Genomic DNA, 22,226 nt, shown 5'->3' on the forward strand with positions numbered 1-22,226 from the left:
TTAGAGCCTTTAAGGAGTCTGGAATGAATTTTAGATCTGACGCTATGATTGGAAGCAGTGAGTGATGGATATTAAGACAAGATTCCTAGCCACAGTCTGGATTTTAGAAAGACTGGTGATAGATTCTTTTAAAGTCTGAAAGTCTAAATATGAAGGTGAAAGTGAATTCTCAGATTAGGCAGTGGTGATGGACCACTGGGGGAGGCATAAGGGATTTAGAATAGATATAAACACTTCTGTTCTTTTTCTGGAGGACTTTCCATGGATATCTCCAGCTTGTAAGTTTTCACTGAAGGAACAACAGGATGCTGTGTGATGTTCCATGCATGTTTCCACTGCCTAATGGAAGGAGACACAAACATGCATTCCTAGTTCATGGGCAGACTCTCATGACTAGCTATAGCTCTAATGAGGTGGGTACCGCATATTTTTATTTAAGGTGGGAGGAAAGTCATGGTATCCACAATATTCTCCCTGTGGATTGAAAAGATGGATGGGCCATCACATATGCCCATAATACTCATAAACTGGCTTTTGATGGTTTTGCTACATACACAGCTGTTACTGAATATGACAGGAAATATACCTACTCTAAGTGTGACCCTAACTGAGATCTGGTGAGATATTTTCAACTATCATCTGCTGGCTTACATTACTGATTAATGAGATCACTGTTTTTATAATTCTGTTGACTTAGAATTTATCTCTGACACATTGATAGATTGAATCTTTTATACTTTTAAAATTTATTTTGATAAAATTCTGTGAAATAGGTGATCAACCTTTAATAACAAAATCTCCATGAAAATAACTCACAGAAGTCTAGCGACTTACCCAAGGTGCTAGGCTCTAAGCCAGAAGGAAACTTGTTCTATTTTTTCTCTCAGATTTTCACAACTCATTTTTTTTTTTACTTCTTTTGGAACTTAGCATCTGACTTGCAGACATAATAAGTATGTATTATATTTACTGTATTTGAAGTTGAAAGATGAAAGAAGAAAATATGAATGAGACCAAGATACATAGAATGAGTTATATAGGACCACAGATAATGAGGACTCTTTACATAACAGTTAGAACTCTGATCAATTACAGATAGACTGATCACTCAGATCTTGAAAGCTCTGAAACAAGACCATGATATTCTAGTGGGACCCCTATTATGGGCCACCAGGAGTAGATCAGAGGACCTTGCAGAGCTTGGACAAGGAGAGAAGAGAAGCAGCCCTGAGTGAGGGAGTACACATTTCCCTTAGACTTACTTGTTAAAGGATTGTCTACATAGAAAACACAGGAGATTAACACGAAGGCTTTTGTATTTGTATGGTTCTTTGTGATTAGATATGAGTGGGAAGAATGGCTCCAATCCAAATAAGGAGAGTTATTTTGGAAGCTGTGTTTAAGCAGTCTGTGTAAAAGCTGCTCGCTCCCTATTTTCCTCAGATTAGGAAATATTATAGGTTTCTATAACCTTGCATTTCCTTATCTATTAAAAACATAAATCTGGTGAAAATCAAATACTGCCTTCACCTTATAGGGTTAATTCATATATATACCTATATATATATAGGTATCAGAAATTATTATATTATTATATCACATATGGGAGATTATATCTACTTTATTATATGTCATCTTATTTAATTCATACATGCACGTATGTAAAGTACTTAGCATAGTGTCACCGGGGCAGCTGAGGCAAACATTTCTTCACTACAGATGAAGGTCACAATGCCTTGCTGGTTCTTCTCCCAAATATACCCAGGGAGTTAAAGTGGTAGTAAAGAGCTGAAGATAGATGGTAGATAGGAAAAGTCTAATGAACAAGATTTTTTTTTCTTTTATAAATTTTGTTTAAACATACAGTTGGGACCTAGGTTGGAGATGTTTGTGTCTTAGCTTCTATAGTGGTCCAGTGTGGCAGCATGACATTAATTTAAAAAACCCTTAAGATTCATCAAGTCAGACTGGTGTTTGTCTTCTTTTAAATTGCTCTGAGACTCCAAAGGGCCATCACTACTGAAAAGAGGTTGTATAGTCACTTTCAAGTCAACTGCTTATTACATTCTACGTAGTTATATTTCATCACGTGGGTAGGTCATTGACTCACTTGTTTACTCAATACATACTTACTGAGTGTCCACTATGTGTCAGCTGTTGTTCTAGCACAGGGGATAATGCAAAAAACTGGCAAAGCCCTGCGCTTATGGCAATTTCAGTCAGCAGGGATGAATATACATAAATAAACAAGTAAATATGTAGTATGTCAGATGGTATTAACTGCTATAAAAGGAACAATAAAGCAGAGTAAGGAGTAGAGGGAATACTGCACCAAGGGGAGTGACCTGGATGGCCTTCTGTATTAAGGTGACATTTGAGTAGAAGTTTGAGAGAAGTGAAGGAGCAGGCCATATGAATATCTGGAAGGAGAATTTTCAGACAGAGGGAGCACAAAGTACAAAGTCTCTAAAGTAGGAGTACAACTAAAGTGTCAGATTTGTGATAACATGTATGAACCTGGAGAATACTATATTAGTGAAATAAGCCAGGCACAGAAAGACACATACAACATGATTTCACTTACAAGTAGAATCTAAAGTTGAATTCACAGAAGCAGAGTAGAATAGTGATTACCAGGGATTGAGGCTTGGGAGAGGGAATTAGATGTTGATTAAAGGAAATACAATTTCAGTTAGGAGGAATAAGTTCAAGAGATCTACTGTACAGCATCATAACTATAATTAATAACAATGTATTATATACTTGAAAATTGGTAAGAAAGTCGATTTTAAGTGTTATCGCCACAACAAATAAGTATGTGAGGTAATGCATATGTTAATTAGTTGAATTTAGCTGTTCTAGAATGTATACCTATTTTAAAACATCATATTGTACACCATGATATGTATAAATATATATAATTTATTTGTCAATTTAAAAAAGCAGCAAGAAAACCTGTAACAGGAGCAAAATGGGCAAAGACAAGAGTGGCAGGAAATGAGTTAGGAAGGGTCAGATAATGTGGGTCCTTATGGAACTATAGGGACTTTGGCTTTTAATCGAGTGATATGGGAAGCCAGTGAGAATTTTAGGAAGAGAAGCAGTAAAATCTGACAGAATTTAGAAATCACTCTGGTTTCCATGTTGAGTGTAGACTGCAGGCATCAAGGGTAGGGCAACAGTGGGTAGCAGGGCCAAGGATAGATAGGCATTGCCACAATGCAGATGGAATAGAGTCTATGCCACAATGGAATAGAGTGATGGCTTGGACTGTGTCCTAGTGACTATAGCTGCATAACAAATTGCCCCAAATACAGTGGGTTAAAACAGCCATTTTAGTAGGCACGTGCATTCTGTGGGTCAATAATTTGGAAAGGACACAGTGGTCTCTTTGTTCTCCAATATCTGGGGCCCCTAAGGTCCCAAATCCTGGAGGTGATTCAACACCTAGGGACGAGTACTTTGTCTCATAATAATGGTTAGAGAAAAAAAGGATTGTTGAGAAGGATAGCGAATAAATGAAGTGGTATCTGGAGGCAGACCTGAGGTCAAGATAGGAGAAACTAAGCATCATGTTAAAAGATGGGCAATATTAAGTATATTTGTGTTGGGGAGAAAAATTCTGTGGAGTTAAACAAATTGATAATGCAAAAGAGGGAGGGGCTAGAATCCAGAGGCCAAATGGAAGGGTTGGACTCTGATGGGAGCAGGAACACTTTGTGTGTTAGGAAAGTTGACTGAGAGCGAAGGCAAGTTTTAGCTTAGTTAGTAGATTTGATGGTGAAAAGATGAGGGACTTGGTACTTGCTTGCTTCTGTTTTCTCAGTGAAGTATGCAGCAAGGTCACTGACTGAGTGGAAGGCAGGGGAGGAGATGTAGTGGGTATATAGAGAGAAGCTGTGAAGTGTTCATTTTGGAGAGTGAGAGCTATACTACACGTCCCCAGAGTATTGAATGATAATCATGAAGTTAAAGTGAGACCTGTTTAGCAAAGTTATATGCTTTTTTTCCCACAACTTTGGTTGCTTGGATGTGTCCACAGAAAAGATGAATATTTGGGTTTAACCAAGGTGAGAGTTTATCGGGTAAGTGCAATATAGGGAGAGATGGGCAAGGGAGCTAAGAATCTTTTCAAGTGTGTAATTATAATAATGTGCCATAAAATTTAAGCTTGAATAAGGAAGGAAGTGAGAATATGAGGGGACACATCAGAACAATGAAAAAGTGGAGGGGCATCAATGGATAGAAGATCTTGATGATATCAAAGAAATTGTAGGGATGAAAATCTGGAGTAGGTGAGCTGGAAGAAGAGAAGGTATTGGATAGAGATTGATTGTAATAAATCCCAGTTGGTTGTGATGTGCAACTCTTTTTATACACTGTTGGATTTGATTTGCTAGTATTTTATTGAGGATTTTTGTGTCTATGTTTATGAGAGATATTGGTATGTAGTTTTTCTTTCTTATAATATCTTTATTTGGTTTGGGTATGGGTCATGCTGGCCTCAAAGAATGAGTCAGAAAACATTTTCTCTGCTTTTATGTTCCTAAAATTATTGTGGGTAATTAGTATTATTTCTTCCTTAAATGTTTCGTGGAATTCACCAGTGAAATCATCTGAGCTTGGTGCTTCTTTAGGGAAGGTGATTAATTCTTGATTCAACTTCCGCAATAGATATAGTCCTATTTAGATGATCTGCTTCTCCTTGTGCAAGTTTGTGCAGAGGCTGGATAGTATGATTGAAATTGAGGTTTTGGAGGAGGTACACACATAGTGGTGATGACTAAGTCAAGGATGACTATGTGCTGAATCTAAACGCTGGGGAGTCCCAGAGGCAATTTTCTATACATGCAAACACATTTTTGTACATACATATATAGTGTATGTATTTATACAAATGGGATTGTATTATACGGATGGTGTTCAACTTTTTTTTTTTCTTTTTCATCATACCGTATTTTGAGCTTCTTTCCATGTTAGTATTCACTTGTTCAATTGATATTTATTGAGCAGATATACAATGGTTTAAAAACCAAAGTGCTTGCTCTGATAGAATTTACATTTTGATGGGGGGTGGTAGTGGAGACAGTATGCTCATAAAAATACTTAAAGAAGAATTTCATATTCCGAGTGCTAGACCATGGAAGGCATAAATTAGAGTAACGAGATAGAGATTGATGTGGGGAGAGGACTACAAGAGGTAAGCTTCTTTCAACTGTGACTTGAACAATGTGAAAGAATTAGCCATGCAAATTTCTAAATGAGGAGCATTCCAGGTTGGGAAAATTTGGGGGAAGTGAATGAGAAAAAAATAGCTCCATATTTTGAATGCCTACTACAAACCATGTGTATATTCTAAACATTTAATATACATTGCTTCATGTTATTCTTATGCAAACCTGAAGAGTAGAAAGTACTATTATTGCCATATACTGAACAGGAATTGAGCCACAGTCTGGGTAAGTAAATTGCCCAGGCCACATAGCTGATGTGTGGTAGAGTTAGTACTCAGCTTGGGCAGGTTTACCCCAGAGACCATGGCCTATCCTTTTCTCCCCTGCCCTCCTCTCCCCTCCTTCCCCTCCCCTCCCTTTCCCTCCTCTGTCTTCCCCTCCCTGCTCCTTCCTTCTCCTCCCCTCCCCTGTCCTCCCCTTCCCTTCCCTCCCTTTCCTTTTTTTGTTTCTGAGATAGGGTCTCACTCTGTTACCCAGGTTGGAGTGCAGTGGCGCTATCTTGGCTCACTGCAACCTCTGCCTCCCAGATTCAAGCAATCCTCCCACCTCAGTCTCCTGAGTAGCTGGGACCACAGGCATGCACCACCATGCACGGCTAATTGTTTGTATTTTTGGTAGAGACAGGGTTTTGCCATTTCCCAGGCTGATCTTGAACTCCTGAGCTCAGGCAATGCATTTGCCTCAGTCTCCCAAAGTGCTGAGATTACAGTTGTGAGCCACCATGCCTGGCGCATTGCCTATCCTTTTACTGTATGGCCTCTAAGGGCCCTTCCAACTCAAAGATTCTGTATTTATCTAATGTGGTATTTTATTGACACAATAAAGGCAATACCAGAAGTAAAAAGCTAACAGGATAATAAGTGAGGGACCTCCTGTCAGATGACTTACACTTTATGAAAACCTACATGTATGGGAACTTCATGTGATGTTATGGTATCCAGTTGTTGAAAATACCATAATGCCTACCCACCAGAAGCAGACATTTTCAAAACCAGGAAGCTACAAATAAATTAAAATCATGACACATAGAAATATGGAAAGTACATGATTCTGAAAAGATAGAAATGTATAGAGATTTATGTTTTCTTTGCTACAGGATATAAGTAGAGCCTTGAACCTGTTTTTCAAAAATTCTATCTTGGTGACATATTCATCATTTGGACCCAACACATGTAACTGTTTTGCTCACTTACCACTTACCCCTCCTGGCTGTCTACACCTTTCCTCTTACTTCTTCCATTGTATGAATAGAGAAGTATATATGTGATGTCATAATTAACTCAGAGGCACACATTTTCTTGGGCAAGCAAATCTAAATGGGAAAAAATGAGGGGATAGAATCTTTCAACTCTTTCTAGTTATTCTATGTTATTATTTAAGACCTGGATTTCCAAGGGTCGATACTTATTTGTGTGGCTTACTCTTGTTTTCCTTCCTTGTTGTTATCTGACATGTCTACCCTAAGGTATGAAAAATCTTATGCTAGCTCCACTGCTCAGGCAATATTAATACTTACTTATTTGAGAATCTGATTTTCCAAGTATTGGTGAACAGTAGTACAAATAAATCAGTGGACAAACTTAATTATATCATCGATTTCCTTAAATTCTCACCTCTTCCTCAGTTCCAGTTAGAGAGCAAGACTTGCTTAGGCATCTTGCTCCAGGAGGTGGACTTTTATGTTAAAAGTCATGCTTCCCTTCAGGAATCTTTTTTGTGTTCAAGTTTTGGATATGACACTAAGATACCTTTAATCAAGAAAAGAGGTGCCAGGAAGTCACTGCTGTTCCTGCCGACAGCTAGCATCTCCTATAGAGTTGGAATTAGAGATAGGAAAAGAATACTCTCTATTTCCAAGTTGTGGGACAGCAATGAAAGATAACTGTAAAAAAATAAGGGCAGTTATGTTGGGAAAATGGATTAAATGTTTTCTTTTTCATGTACTAGTTGTTTGTGAGTACTTTGGATTTCTATAAATTTTACTGGGTAAACAGTTGCCTATTGATTTTGAAGGTGTTGGAACTAAGAGAAAAGATTGAAAAAAATAATTGTTTCTTGAACAGATTGTAGCTGGAGAAAATGTAGAAGTAAAATGTGGATAAATACAGCTATTTTTCTTTAAACAAGTAAAACAAATATATCTCTCTGAAATCTGGATTTTCCTTGAGTAACAGGAGAAATGAGACAGGATGCAATAATTCAAGAGGAGAGGTAAGTCAGGATGCAATAACTGAAGGTAAAAAGACAGGATGGAATAACTGAACAGGAGGAATAAGACAGGATATAATAACTGAATGGGAGAGATAAGACAAGATGCAGTGATTGGAGAGGAGAGATAAGAAAAGATGTGATAAATGAAAAAGACAAGATGGGATGTAATAAATGAGAGGGAGAGATCAGACAGGATACAACAAATGAGAGAGAAAGAGAGAGAAGACAGGATGCAATAAATGGATGTGAGAGGTGAGACAGGATGCAATACATGAGCAGGTGAGATAAGACAGTACAAAAATGAATAGAAGAGACAAGAGGGAATAACTGAATGGAAAAGATAATGTGATGCAATAAATGAAAAAGAGAGATAAGACAGGATACAATAAGTGAACTGGAGTGATAAGACAGGATGCATATGGTAAATGAGTGGGAAAGATAAGACAGGATGAAATAACTAAATAGGAAAGATAAGACAAGCAGGAGTAACTGGTAGAAAAGATAAGACAGGATGCGGTAAGTGAAATGGAAAGATAAGATAGGATGCAATAAAAGGGCAGAAAAGATAAGAAAAAGTGGAATATCTGGATTGGAAAGTTAAGACAGGATGCAATAACTAAGCAGGAGACATAAGACAGGATGCAATAACTGAACAGGAGAATCAGGATGGAGTAAATCAACAGGAGATGTAAGATAGGAAGTAATAACTGAAAGGGGAAAGATATTAGGTTATTACAGACAGATTCTCCTTCCTACTAGGGAATGCTTTTTGAAGCTGGTAACGAAGTATGAGTAGGGTGGACTTGCAAAGAGGAGGAAAAAGCATGATAACAGGAGAAAGAAGAATCTGACTGTGATATTAAAATATGGGAAAAGAGCACTTAAGTCTACCTAGGTATCACAGAATTTATAAAAGTGAATAATTTGATGCCTAAAGAAGGTATGAAACTTGGGTAAAAATTAGAAACATTCATTTACTTATACTTTCAAAATGTAAGTATTGAGCATAAACTCTGTTCAAGGCACAATCCCAAGTGGAGGGATACAAGGATAAACAAGTAAGAACCCCAATTTACATTCATGTAGCTTGTATTTTAATGAGGGAGAAGATATTATCATAGTTATTATAAGTAATAAATGATGAGATCATATAACAGGGAAATCTTAACTGTTCTAGAGGGACTAGGAAGTGAAGAGTATCACAAGGTGAAACTTCCAAGGTGGGAAAAGCCTTCTTTAGGATTTTGGCCTTTGTGCTAACAGCAAAGGTATGGTTTTAAGCTAGAGAGTGATGTGATCAGCCTATTATTTTTAAAAAGCTCTCTCTGCCTGCAGTTTAGAATAGATTTGTGAAGTAAGAATAGGTATGTGGAATACCAGGCAGTAGATGATAGTAGTTTGGTCAAGGAAGATGACAGTGAAGATAAAGAGAAATTGATAGTCTTGAAAGATGTTTAAGAGTAGTAAAAAAAAAAATTAATGATTGATAGGATATGGGAGAATGAAGGACATGTAGATTTCAAGGCTGATTCCTAGTTTTTAGCTTGAGCCAACCGAGTGGGTAATGTTGCCATCCACTATGATAGAGTGGTATGGGAACAAAAGCAAGTTTTAAGGAGAGGAAGGGAAGGTCATGAATACCTCTTAGCTGTGTTGTGTTTGAAGTGCCTATTAGTAGAGAGATTGAGTCTGACTCTCAGGGGAGAGAATTAGGCTTGGGATATAAAGTTGGAATTCATAGGTTATGAATGGTAATAGAAGCTAAGGGAGTGGATGAAATCATTTAGGGAGAAAGTGTAAAGTGAAGAGATGGGGTCTAAGATGAGACTTTGAATCATATCACATTGAGGTTACATAAACACTTGAAGGTTACAGAGAGGAAGTTGAACTGACAAATGAAAGAGAAGGAGAGACTAGAGAGCCAAAGCTCTGAAGAAAACCAGGGCAGGAAAAAGTCTTGGAAATCAGGTGAAGAGATCAATTTCAGAAAGAAAGAATGGTCAGATGTATAAAATATAATTGGAAGATTATGTTAGTTAAGGCTTGGGAAGTGTCCATTTGATTTAGCAACAAATGAATCATTGAATCATAGTGAGATCCATTTCAGTGAAGTGGAGGGAGCAAAAACTACTTTGAAATGAATTAAAGAGTAGGTGGGAGGTGAGGAAATGAAAACAGCGTGTATACACAATTCTTTTCAGACACTTTGTTGTAAAGTTGAGAAGTGAGACAAAATCTGGTGAAAGAAACAGGATCAAGAGAGCGTTTAAGAAAGGATTCAGTAGAGTGGGAGATATCGGGGATGAAAATGAAAGAGAAGTAGTCTATTATATAAATCTTCCAAAAAAGAAAGGAGGGAGGGAATGAGATTTAGTGCCAGGAAGAGAAGATGGCCTTAAATTGGAGGAGACACCTCCTCACTGGAAGGAGCAAGATGGTTTGGCAGTATAAATGTGAGTCCATTTCCTTTTGAACAAGATGGCTTGGCAGTATGAATGTGAGCCCATTTCCTTTTGGTGACATCTATTTTTTTCTTTTTTTTTAAATTTAAAATATTTAATTGACAAATTGTACATTTTCAAGTTGTACAGCTTGATTTGCTATACATATACATTGTGTAATGATTACATCAATTAAATTAACACATCCATTATGACCCATGCTGTACGTTAGATCCCCAGCATTTAGTCCTCTTATATGTGAAATTTTTTACCCTTTGACAAACATCTTTTTGATTCGCCCCACTCTCAGCCCCTGGCAACCACTGTTTTACTCTCTGCTTCTATGAATTCAACTTTTTTGGATTCCACCGTATAAATGAGGTCATGTGGTATTTGGTTTTCTATGACTGGCTTATTTCAGTTAGCATAATGTCCTTATGGTTCGTCCACGTCATTGTAAATGGCAGGATTATCTTCTTTTATACGGTTGAATAATATTTGTGTGTGTTACATTTTCTTTATCCACTCACCCATTGATAGACACTTAGGTTGTTTCCATATCTTTGCTGTTGTGAATAATTCTGCAGTAAATATGGGAGTGCTGGTGTCTCTTTAAGTTACTGATTTAATCTTTGTCTGTATGCTCAGAGGTGGAATTGCTGTTTTATTTTTAATTCTTTGAAGGACCTCAATACTGTTTTCCAAAATGGCTATACCAATTTGCATGCCCAGGAACAATATACAAGTGTTCACTGTTCTCTATAGCCTTGCCAATACTTACTATCTCTTCTCTTTTTCATAATAGCCATCCTAACACACATGAAGTGACAGTTGTGGTTTTGATTTGAATTTTTCTGATTAGAGATATTGAGCACCTTTTCATATATTGATTGGCCATTTGTATGTCTTCTTTTAAGAAATTTAGGTCCTTTGCCCGTTTTTAAATAGGGTTATTTGTTTTCTTGTTATTGAGTAGTTTGAGTTCCTTTTACATTTTGGATATTAGCTCCCTATCCAATTTATGATTTGTGAACATTTTTTCCCGGTAGTAGTCCATTCTCACACTCCTAATAAAGACATACCTGAGACTGGGTAATTTATAAACGAAAACGGTTTAATTGACTCAGTTCAGCATGGCTCGCGAGGCCTCAGGAAACTTAAAATCATGGCAGAAGGGGAAGCAAACACATTCTTCTTTACAGGGCAGCAGCAAGGAGAAGTGCTGAGCAAAAGGGGGAAAAGCCCCTTATAAAACCATCAGATCTCATGAGAACTCACTCACTATCACAAGAACAGAATAGGGTAACCGCCGTTATGATTAAATTATTTCCCGCCAGGTTTCTCTCATGACAAGTGGGGATTATGGGAACTACAATTCAAGATGAGATTTGGGTGGGGACACAGCCAAACCATGTCATTCTGTTCCTGGCTCCTCCCAAATCTCAGGTCCTCACATTTCAAGACAAAATCATGCCCTTCCAACAGTCCCCCAAAGTCTTAACTCATTCCAACATTAACCCCAAAGTCCAAGTCCAAAGTCTCATCTGAGACAAGGCAACTCCCTTCCGCTGATGAGCATGTAAAATCAAAAGCAAGTTTGTTACTTCCTTGATACAATGGAGGTACGTGGATTGGGTAAATATATCTGTTCCAAATAGGAGAAATTGGCCAAAAAAAAGGGGGAGTCACTGGTCTCATGCAAGTCTGAAATCCAATAGGGTAGGAATTAAATCTTAAAGCTTTGAAATAATCTCCTTTAACTCCATGTCTCACATCCAGGTCACTCTGATATAAGTGGTAGGTCCCATGGCCTTGGGCAGCTTTACTGCCATGGCTTTGCAGGGTACAGGCTCCCACCTGGCTGCATTCATGGCCTGAAATTGAGTGTCTGCAGCTTTTCCAGGGGCATGGTGCAAGCTATTGGTGGATCTACCATTCTGGGGTCTGGAGGACAATGGCCCTCTTCTCACAGTTCCACTAGGCAGTGCCCTAGTGGGAACTCTGTGGGGGCTCTGCACCCCCATTTCTTTTCCATGCTGCCCTAGCAGAGGTTCTCGATGAGGGCTCTGCCCCTGCAGCAAATTTCTGCCTGGACATCAAGGCATTTCCATACATCCTCTGAAATCTAGGCAGAGGTTCCTCGATTTCAGTTCTTGACTTCTATGCACCTGCAAGCCTAACACCATGAGTCAGCTGCCAAGACTTGGGGCTTGCATCCTCTGAAGCAATGGCCTGAGCTGTACCTTGGCCCCATTCCCTGTTTAGGCATAGCTGGAGCTGAAGCAGCTGGAATGCAGGGCACCATGTCCTAAGGCTGCGTAGAGCAGGTGGGGCCTAAGCCCAGCCCACAACACCATTTTTTCCCTCCTAGGCCTCCAGGTCTGTGATGGGAGGAGCTGCTATGAGGGTCTCTGACATTCTGTGGAGACATTTTCCCCATTGTCTTGGTGATTAACATTTGGCTCCTCATTACTTATGCAAATTTCTGCAGCCAGCTTGAATTTCTCCACAGAAAATGGAGTTTTCTTTACTATTGCATCATCAGGTTGCAGATTTTCCAAACTTTTATGCTCTGCTTCCTCTTGAATACTTTGCTGCTTAAAAATTTCATCCACCAGATACCCTAAGTCATCTCAAATTCAAAGTTCCACAGATCTCTAAGGCAGGGGCAAAATGCCATCAGTCTCTTTGCATAGCAAAAGTCAGCTTTACTCCAGTTCCCAAAAGTTTCTCATCTCCATCTGAGACCACCTCAGCCTGGACTTCATTGTCCATATCACTATCAGCATTTTAGTCAAAGCCATTCAAGAAGTCTCTAGGAAGTTCCAAACTTCTCACATCTTCCTGACTTCTGAGCCCTCCAAGTCTGTAGGAAGTTCCAAACTTTCCCACATTTTCCTGTCTTGTTCTGAGCTCTCCAAACTGTTCCAACCTCTGCCTGTTATCCAATTCCAAAGTCGCTTCCACATTTTTCAATAGCCTTACAGCAGCATCCCACTCTCTGTGGTACCAATTCACTGTATTAGTCAGTTCTTACACTGCTAATAAAGACATACCTGAGACTGGGTGATTTATAAAGGAAAGAGGTTTAATTGACTCACAGTTCAGCATGGCTGGGGAGACCTCAGGAAACTTACAATCATGGCCAAAGAGGAAGCAAACATGTGCTTCCTCACATGCTAGCAGCAAGAAGTGCCAAGCAAAAGGTGGAAAATTCCCTTATGAAACCATCAGATCTCATGAGAACTCACTATCATGAGAACAGCATGAGGGTAACTGCAACTGCCCCCATGATTCAGTCACCTCCCACTGGGTCCCTCCCACGACGTGTGGGGATTATGGGAACTACAATGCAAGATGAGATTTGGGTGGGGACCCAGTCAAACCATATTGCTCCCAATCTGTGGGTTGGCTCTTCACACCATTAACTTTCCTTTGCTGTATAGAAACCTTTTAACTTGATGCAATCTCATTTGTTTATTTTTGCTTTTGTTTTCCATGCTCTTGGGGTCATATCAAAGAAATCACTGCCCATACCATCGTCATGGAGATTTTTTCCCCATGTTTTCTTCTAGTAGTTTTACAGCTTCCGGTATTATGTTTAAGTCTTTATTCCATTTTGAGTTATTTCTTCTATAAATGATGAGATAAGGATCTATTTCACTCTTATGCATGTGGATATTCAATTTTTCCAACACTATTGAAGAGACTATCCTTTCCCTGTTATGTATTCTTGGCATCTTTGTCAAAAATCAATTGACTGTAGATGTGCAAGTTTATTTCTGGGCTTTCTATTCTTATTCCATTGGTCAGTGCATCTGTTTTTATGCAAGTACCATGCTATTTGGATTACTATAGTGTTTTAGTCCATTTTCACACTGCTATAAAGAACTACCTGGAACTTGGCAATTTATGAAGAAAAGAGGTTTAATTGACTCAGCTCCATAGGCTTAACAGGAAGCATGGCTGGGAGGCCTCAGGAAACTTACAATCATGGCAGAAGGCAAAGGGGAAGCAAGGACCTTTTTCACGTAGTGGCAGGAGGGGGAGAGAGAGAGAGAGAGAGAGAGAGAGAGAGAGAAAGAAAGAAAGAGACAGTGCCACACACTTTTAAACCATCAGATCGCATGAGAACTCACTTATTGTCACAAGAACAGCAAAGGGTAAATCCACGCCCATGATCCAACACAATTCTAAACTATCAGGTATCATGAGAACTCACTCACTATCATGAGAACAGCGAAGGGGAAATCCGCCCCCATGATCCAGTCACCTCCCACCTACTCCCTCCTCCAATTTGACATGAGATTTGGGCAGGGACACAAATCCAAACCATATCATATAACTTTGTAGTGTATTTTGAAATGTGGTTGTGTGATGCCTTCCACTTTGTTCATTTTGATCAAGATTGCTGTGACTGTTTGGGGTCTTTTGTGCTTCCATACAAATTTTAGGATTTTTTTTTTCTATTTCTGTAAAGAGCAACATTGGAATTTTTATAGGAATTGCATCGAATCTGTAGCTCACTTTGGGTAGTATGGAAATTTTAACAAAATTTATTCTTCCAATCTATCAGCCTGAGATATCATTCCATCTATTTGTGTCATCTTCAATTTCTTTCATTAATGTTTTGTGGGTTTTGGTATACACATATTTCACTTTGTTGGTTAAATTTACTCCTGTATTAGTCTGTTCTCACACTGCTATAAAGAAATACCTGAGACTGGGTAATTTATAAAGAAAAGAGGTTTAATTGGCTCATAGCTTTGCAGACTGTACAGGGAGTATAGTGGCTTCTTCTGGGGAGGCCTCAGGAAATTTACAATCATGGCAGAAGGTGATGGGGAAGCAGGAGCATCTTACATGGCTGGAGCAAGAGGAAGAGAGAGCCGGGGAGGTGCTATACATTTTTAAATGACCAGATCTTGTGAGAACTCTATTACAAGACAACACCAAGGGGATAGTGCTAAGCCATTTATGAAGGATCCACTCCTGTGATCCAATCACCCCTCCCTGACCAGACCCCACCTCCAACAATGGGGTATTACAATTGAAAATGAGATCTGGGTGGGGACACAGATTGAAACCTATGGGGGAACCAGCCCTCGATAATTCATCATAGGTTCTTTTCTATTTTCTCTAAGTGTCAGCTGGTCTGAGAAATAAAGGGAAAGAGTACAAGAGGGAGAAATTTTAAAGCTGGGTGTCCGGGGGAAACATCACATGTCGGCAGGTTCCGTGATGCCCCCTGAGCCATATAATCAGCAAGTTTTTATCAGCAGTTTTCAAAGGGGAGGGAGTGTATGGATAGGGTGTGGGTCACAGAGATCACATGCTTTAAGGGCAACAAAAGATCACAAGGCAGAAGGTCAGGATGAGATCACAAGGTGAGGGCAAAACTAGAATCACTAATGAACTTCCATGTCCCACTGTGTACGCATTGTCATTGATAAACAACAGGGTTCAAGAGCAGAGAACCAGTCTGACTAGAATTCATCAGGCTGGAATTTCCTAATCCTAGCAAGCCTGAGGGCGCTGCAGGAGACTAGGGCGTGTTTCATCCCTGTCTACATCTGCTTAAGGCAGACACTCCCAGGGTGGCCATTTTAGAGGCCCTGCCCTGGGAATGCATTCTTTTCCCAGGGCTGTTAATTATTAATATTCCTTACTGGGGAAAGAATTCAGTGATATTTCTCTTACCTGTTTTTGGTAATAACAGAAATATGGCTCTGTCCTACCTGGCCCACAGGCAGCCAGACTTTAAGGTTATCTCCCTTGTTCCCTGAAAATCGCTGTTATCCTGTTCTTAAGGTGCCCAGATTTCATATTGTTCAAACACACACGCTCTACAAACAATTTTTGCAGTTAACACAGTCATAACAGGTCCTGAGGTGATATAAATCCTCAGTTTATGAAGATGATGGGATTAAGAGATTAAAGTAAAGACAGGCATAGGAAATCACAAGAGTATTGGTGGGGAAGTGATAAATGTCCATGAAATCTTCACAATTTATGTTCAGAGACTGCAGTAAAGACAGGTATAAGAAATTATAAAAGTATTAATTTGGGAAACTAATAAATGCCCATGAAATCTTCACAGTTTATGTTCTTCTGCCAATGGCTTCAGCCAATCCTTCTGTTCGGGGTCCCTGACTTGCCACAATAGAAACCATATTAACTTCTATGTATATTTGTTTTTAGATGCTGTTGTAAATGGGATTGATTTCCTAATTTTTAAAAGATAGTTGTTTGTGTAAAGAGTCAGTAGTATACACTGCTGATTTTTGTATGTTGATTTTGTACCTTGCAACTTAGCAGAATTTCTTTGCTAGTTCTTATGGTTTTTTTGGTGATACCCTTAGGGCTTTTTATATATAAGATTATGTCATCAGCAAACAGAGACATTTAGATGGCTTTTTTTTTTTTTACTTGCATAATTGTTCTGCCTAGGACTTCCACCACTATGTTGGAAAGAAGTAGTGAGAGTGGGTAACCTTATCTCGCTCTTGATCTTAGAGCAAAACCCTTCAACTTTTCGCCATTGAGTATGTTAGCTGTGGCGTTGTCATATATGGTCTTAATTGTGTTGAAGAACATTCCTTCTATCTATACCTATGTCGTTTTTATTATGAAAGAATTTTGAATTATATTAAATGCTTTTTCTGCATGGTTAAGATGATAATATGATTTTAATCCATCCTTCATTCTGTTAATATAGTATGTTACATTTATTGATATGTATATATTGAACCATCCTTGAATTATAGGAATAAATCTCATTTGATCATGGCATGTGATCCTTTTAATGTGTTTTTGAATTCAGTTTGCTAGTATTTTCTTGAAGATTTTTGTATCTGTGTTCATCAGGGATATTGACCTGTGATTCTGTTTTCTTATAGTGTTCATATCTGGCTTTGGTATGAGATTAAGGCTGGTTTCAAACAAATGAGATTGGAAATGTTCTCTTCTCTTCATTCTTTTGGAATAGTTTGAGAATTATTGCCATTAATTGTTTCATTGCTTGATAGAATTCACTTGTGAAGCCATCTGGTAATGGGCTATTCTTTGTTGGGACTTTTTGATTACTGATTCATTTTCGTTACTCATTATTGGTCTGTTCAGACTTTTTATTTATGCTTCAGTCTTGGTAGGTTGAATATTTCTAGGAATTTATCTATTTCTTCTAGGTTATTCAATTTATTGGCTATAGCTGTTCATTATAGTCCCTATGATCCTTTATATTTCTGTAATATGAGTTGTAATGTTTCTTTTTCATTTATAATTTTTTGTATCTGAGTCCTCTTTGTTTCTTGGGTAGTTTAGCCAAAGAATTGCCAATGTTTTTTATCTTTTGACAAAACCAAGTCATGGTTTTGTTGACCTTTTGTACTCTCTTTGTAGTCTCTGTTTCATTTATTTCTGCCCTAATCTTTATTTCTTTTTCATTCCTTCCTCTGACTTTGACCTTAGTTTATTCTTTTTCTGATTTCTTGGGATGTGAAGTTAGGTGGTTTATTTGAAGTCTCCTTTGTTATTAATGTTGGTATTTATCACTATAAACTTCCCTCTTATAACTGCTTTTTCAGCATCCCATAAATTTGAGTATGTTGTGTTTTCATTTTTATGTGTCTCAAGATACTTTTTGATTTCCCTTTTTGATTTCTTTTTTGATCCATTGGTTGTTCAGGAGTATGTTGTTTAACTTTCACATATTTGTGAATTTTTCAAAATATTCTTGTTATTTATTTTTAGTTTCATACCATTGTGGTTAGAAATAATACTTGATCTTAATATTTTTAAACTTGTTAAGACTTGTTTTGTGGCCTAATATATGGCCTGTCCTGGAAAATGCTCAGGTGCATTTAAGAAGAATATGTATTCTTGGCCGGGCGCGGTGGCTCAAGCCTGTAATCCCAGCACTTTGGGAGGCCGAGACGGGTGGATCACGAGGTCAGGAGATCGAGACCATCCTGGCTAACACGGTGAAACCCCGTCTCTACTAAGAAATACAAAAAACTAGCCGGGCGAGGTGGCGGGCGCCTGTAGTCCCAGCTACCCAGGAGGCTGAGGCAGGAGAATGGCGTGAACCCGGGAGGCGGAGCTTGCAGTGAGCTGAGATCCAGCCACTGCACTCTAGCCTGGGCTACAGAGCGAGACTCCGTCTCAAAAAAAAAAAAAAAAAAAAAAGAAGAATATGTATTCTGTTGTTTTGGGATGGAATGGCCCATATATATCTGTTAGACCCATTTGGTCTATATTGTTATTTAAATCTGCAGTTTCCCTTCTGATTTTCTGTCTGGATGGTCTATCCATTGTTAAAAGTGGGATATTGAAGTCTTCTACTATTATATTGCTGTCTGTTTCTTCCCTTAGTTTTGTTAATATTTACTTTATATATTTAGGTGCTCTAATGTTGGGTGCATATATAATTACAATTATTATATCCTCTTAATGGATTGATTATTTTATCATTACATAGTGACCTACTTTGTCTCATGACAGAATTTCACTGAAATTAATATAAGTATAGTCACTCATGTTATTTTTTGGTTACCATTTGCATAGAATAACTGTCTGTCTCTTTACTTTCTGTCCATTTATGTCCTTCAGACTAAAGTGTGTCTCTTGTAGACAGCATATTTTTGGATCTTGTTTTTTAAATCCATTCAGCCACTTTGTTTCTTTTGATTGGAGAATTTAGACTATTTACATTGTAAGTAATTATTGAAAGGACTTACTATTGCCTTTAATTGTTCATTGTTTTCTGATTGTTTTGTAGATCTTTTGTTTCTTTCTTCTTTCTTGTTGTCTTTGTGATTTTTTGGGTTTTCTTAGTGGTACATGTTGATTTTTTTTCTATTTATCTTTTGTGCATCGACTATAGAGGTTATTTTTGTGGTTAACATGGGGCTTACATAACCTCTTTTTAGTGGATAACAACTTTAATCATATACAAAAACTCTACACTTTTATTTTTCTCCATGTTTTATGCCACAGTTTATATATTTTTATGTTGTATATAAAAATTATATATATCTATTAGTTCATATTAAATTATTATAGCTATAGTTTAAAAATTTTTTTGTATTTTAACTTTTATACTAGAATTGGAAGTGAAATACACACTGCTATTACAGTATTATTCTGATTTTGACTGTGTATTAAACTTTCCCTGAGTTTTATACTTTCATATGTTTTCTCTTCTCCTTCCTTCCTTCCTTTCTTCCTTCCTTCCTTCCTCTCTCCTATTATCTTTCTTTCCCTCCCTCCCTGTCTCCCTCCCTCCCTCCCTTCCTTCCTTCCGAGTCTTGCTGTGCTGCCTAGGCTGGAGTGCAGTGGCATGATCTTGGCTCACTGTAACCTCAGCCTCCTGGGTTCAAGTGATTCTCCTGCCTGAGGGAGAATCAAGCAATTCTGCTGAGTAGCTGGGACTATAGGCATGTGCCATCGTGCCCGGCTAATTTTTGTATTTTTAGTAGAGATGGGGTTTCATCATGTTGGCCAGGCTGGTCTCAAACTCCTGGCTTCAATTGATCCACTTGCCTTGGCCTCCCCAAATGCTGGATTACTGGCATGAACCACCACCTCTGACCTCATATGCTTTTGTGTCTTACTTAGCATTCTTTCATTTCAATCTGAAGAATTCCCTTTAGCATTTTTTGGTAGGCAAGTCTTGTATTGATGAACTCTCTGAGCTCTTGTTTGTCTGGGAATGTCTTTATTGCTTTTTCATTTCTGAAGGATAGCTTTGCCAAGTACAGTATTTTTGCTTGTAATGTTTTATTTCAGCACTTTGAATATGTCATCCCACTCCTTTCTGACTTGCAGGATTTCTGTTGAGAAGTCTATTGTTAGCCTTATGTAGGTTCCCTTGTATGTGATGAGCTGCTTTTCTCTTGCTTCTTTCAAAATTTTCCATCTTTGACTTTCACAATTTTATTACAATATCTTGGAATATTCTTTTTTTGGGTTAATTTGTCTTGTGATTCTTTGAGTTTCATGGATGTAGATATGTATATCCTTTTTAAGATTTGGGAATTTTTAGTTAGTATTTCTTTAAATAAGCTTTTTGTCCCTTTTTCTCTCTTCTCCTTCTGACACTGTCATAATTTATACATTTGTATGCTTGATGGTGTCCATAGTCCTTTATGCTTTTTCTCTTTTTCCTTTTTTGATCCTCTAATTGGCTAATTTCTGATGACGTATCTTTGAATTCACTAATTCTTTCTTTTGCATGATTGACTCAGTTGTTGAAACTCTTCATTGAATTTTTCTATTCTTTTATTGTATTATTCAGCTCCAGGATTTCTGGGTTTTTTTGTCTTTACTATGGTTTCTATTTTTTTGTTAAACTTTTCGCTTTGTTCATGCATTATTTTCCTAATTTTGTTTAGTTGTCTATTTTGGTTTTCTTGCTTCTCATTGAGCTTCTTTAAGATAATTATTTGAATTCTTTTTCATGCAGTTTATAGATCTCATTTCTTTGGGGTTGGTTATTGGAGCTTTATTAGTTTCATTTGGTGGTGTCATGTTTACATGATCCTTTGTTATCTGTGTAGTCCTGCATTGGTGTCTGAATTTATTCAGGTTTAGTTATTTCCACTGAAATGTAATAGGGTGTACAGAATGGCAGAGAAATTAGGGAGTTCTCAAGAGAATGGCTATAAAGATAGGTTATGAATTTTTCCATAAATGGGAAGAGAAATAAAGATAAAAATGATGCTGATTTAGATGAGAAGTAAAGAGACCAAATACTCAGGTGCTAATGGGGTTGAAGAACTGTTATGTTGGGAATAGTTCAACAAGCAAGATAGAGAATCAGAAAGGAGATGCTTTATGTAGTTAGTTTGGAGAATGGAGATTGGGCAGTTTTGTGATACTTTCTAGAGTGAGATGAGACTATGGAGGAGGGGTAGTGGCAGAGAAGGTAGTTGAGGTGGAAGTCAGTGTATTCAATGAATCATCCATGTGGACACTGAAATCTCTCAGGAATGTGGTAAGGATTGGGTGGAAAGGAAAGGCAGGTGCCAAAATCTTCGATGAATGAAGAGTTAGTAAATGACTGCAGTAGGTTATGTGGAATAGCTAAATAATATGAACTTCAAAGAAGGAAGAGTCTTCTATAGGAGGATAAGCAACAAGGGGAATTGAGAGGGGTATTATTTCTAGCTTAGGACTAAGGAGTTCTTGAACCATGAGAGAATAATGGCCACCTCTTAAGAAGACTTACAGGGAAGGATTTTTATCAGGGAGAGGCAGATTTCAATTTAAACCAAGAAGTGGATTGGGGGGAATATTCCAAAGAGCATAAGATATCTCATGTTTTCCAGGAGGGTCAATATTAAGTGAGGGTACAGCTAAGATTTGCTACCATAATCAGGTCCTTCTGTCCTTTCCTGACTCTTTGCTTAACATATGCCCATTTATTTATCCATTTTTCTCATTGTCAATAACCAAAGGAAATGGAAATGTATAACTGGAATATTACGATATAAACTTTGGGAGAAAACTGAATATTAAAATCTATTAAAATTATTTTAAAGTCCAGTCCAAGATATAGCATTACAATAATGAGTTGTTTCCAATAATCAATAGAAAATAAGTGGAGGTGCATAATGACCCAGAGAGAATCTTCCCCAGGAACTGAGGTCCAGAGATGTATGATTGGATATTTTAACCTACTGCATCATAAGATTAGAAACATTTAATTGTATATTGTTCCTTTTAAGTAGACTGGGTACTATTCTCACAAGACCTTTGTTATATCTTTAATAGACAAGATACTTGCTATTTTACTTGCTCATGTTGTATAAAAAATTGACATAGGTGGAAGGCCCATGCTACCCTCAGTACAGGTAAACCTGTGGTAGTAATACCACAGTTACAACAATGATGACAACAATTGTCATAGCACTATAGAAAGACACAATACAGAAATCTAAAGTAATGAGAGTAGCGTACTGACTTTAAAACATATGAACTCACCTATTGCTATCAATATACTGGAAGAAATCTTTGTAAAATACAGAAGTATCCAAAGAGATAGAAGACATAATAGAAACATATTTCTTAACAATTTTTAACTCCTGGTTACCATTTGATTGTGGTAACCAGGGAGGGGGCACAATCAAGCAAACTAAACATCTGTAGAAAACAAAAAACTTAAAATCTCTTATATTTAGAAAGAGCCAGAAAATCTACAGAACATGCTTCCCTCTCAAGGGATTCTAATCCCAATTTAATGGTTCATATAGTTATAGTGAAGAGTTTGCATTTTAAATATTTTTGACAATACTTAAACCTAATTTTTTAATTTTTCTCTTATTTTATGTAAACAACA

The sequence above is a fragment of the Macaca mulatta genome, chromosome 16 (assembly GCF_049350105.2).
Source record: "Macaca mulatta isolate MMU2019108-1 chromosome 16, T2T-MMU8v2.0, whole genome shotgun sequence".
Taxonomy (NCBI): domain Eukaryota; kingdom Metazoa; phylum Chordata; class Mammalia; order Primates; family Cercopithecidae; genus Macaca; species Macaca mulatta.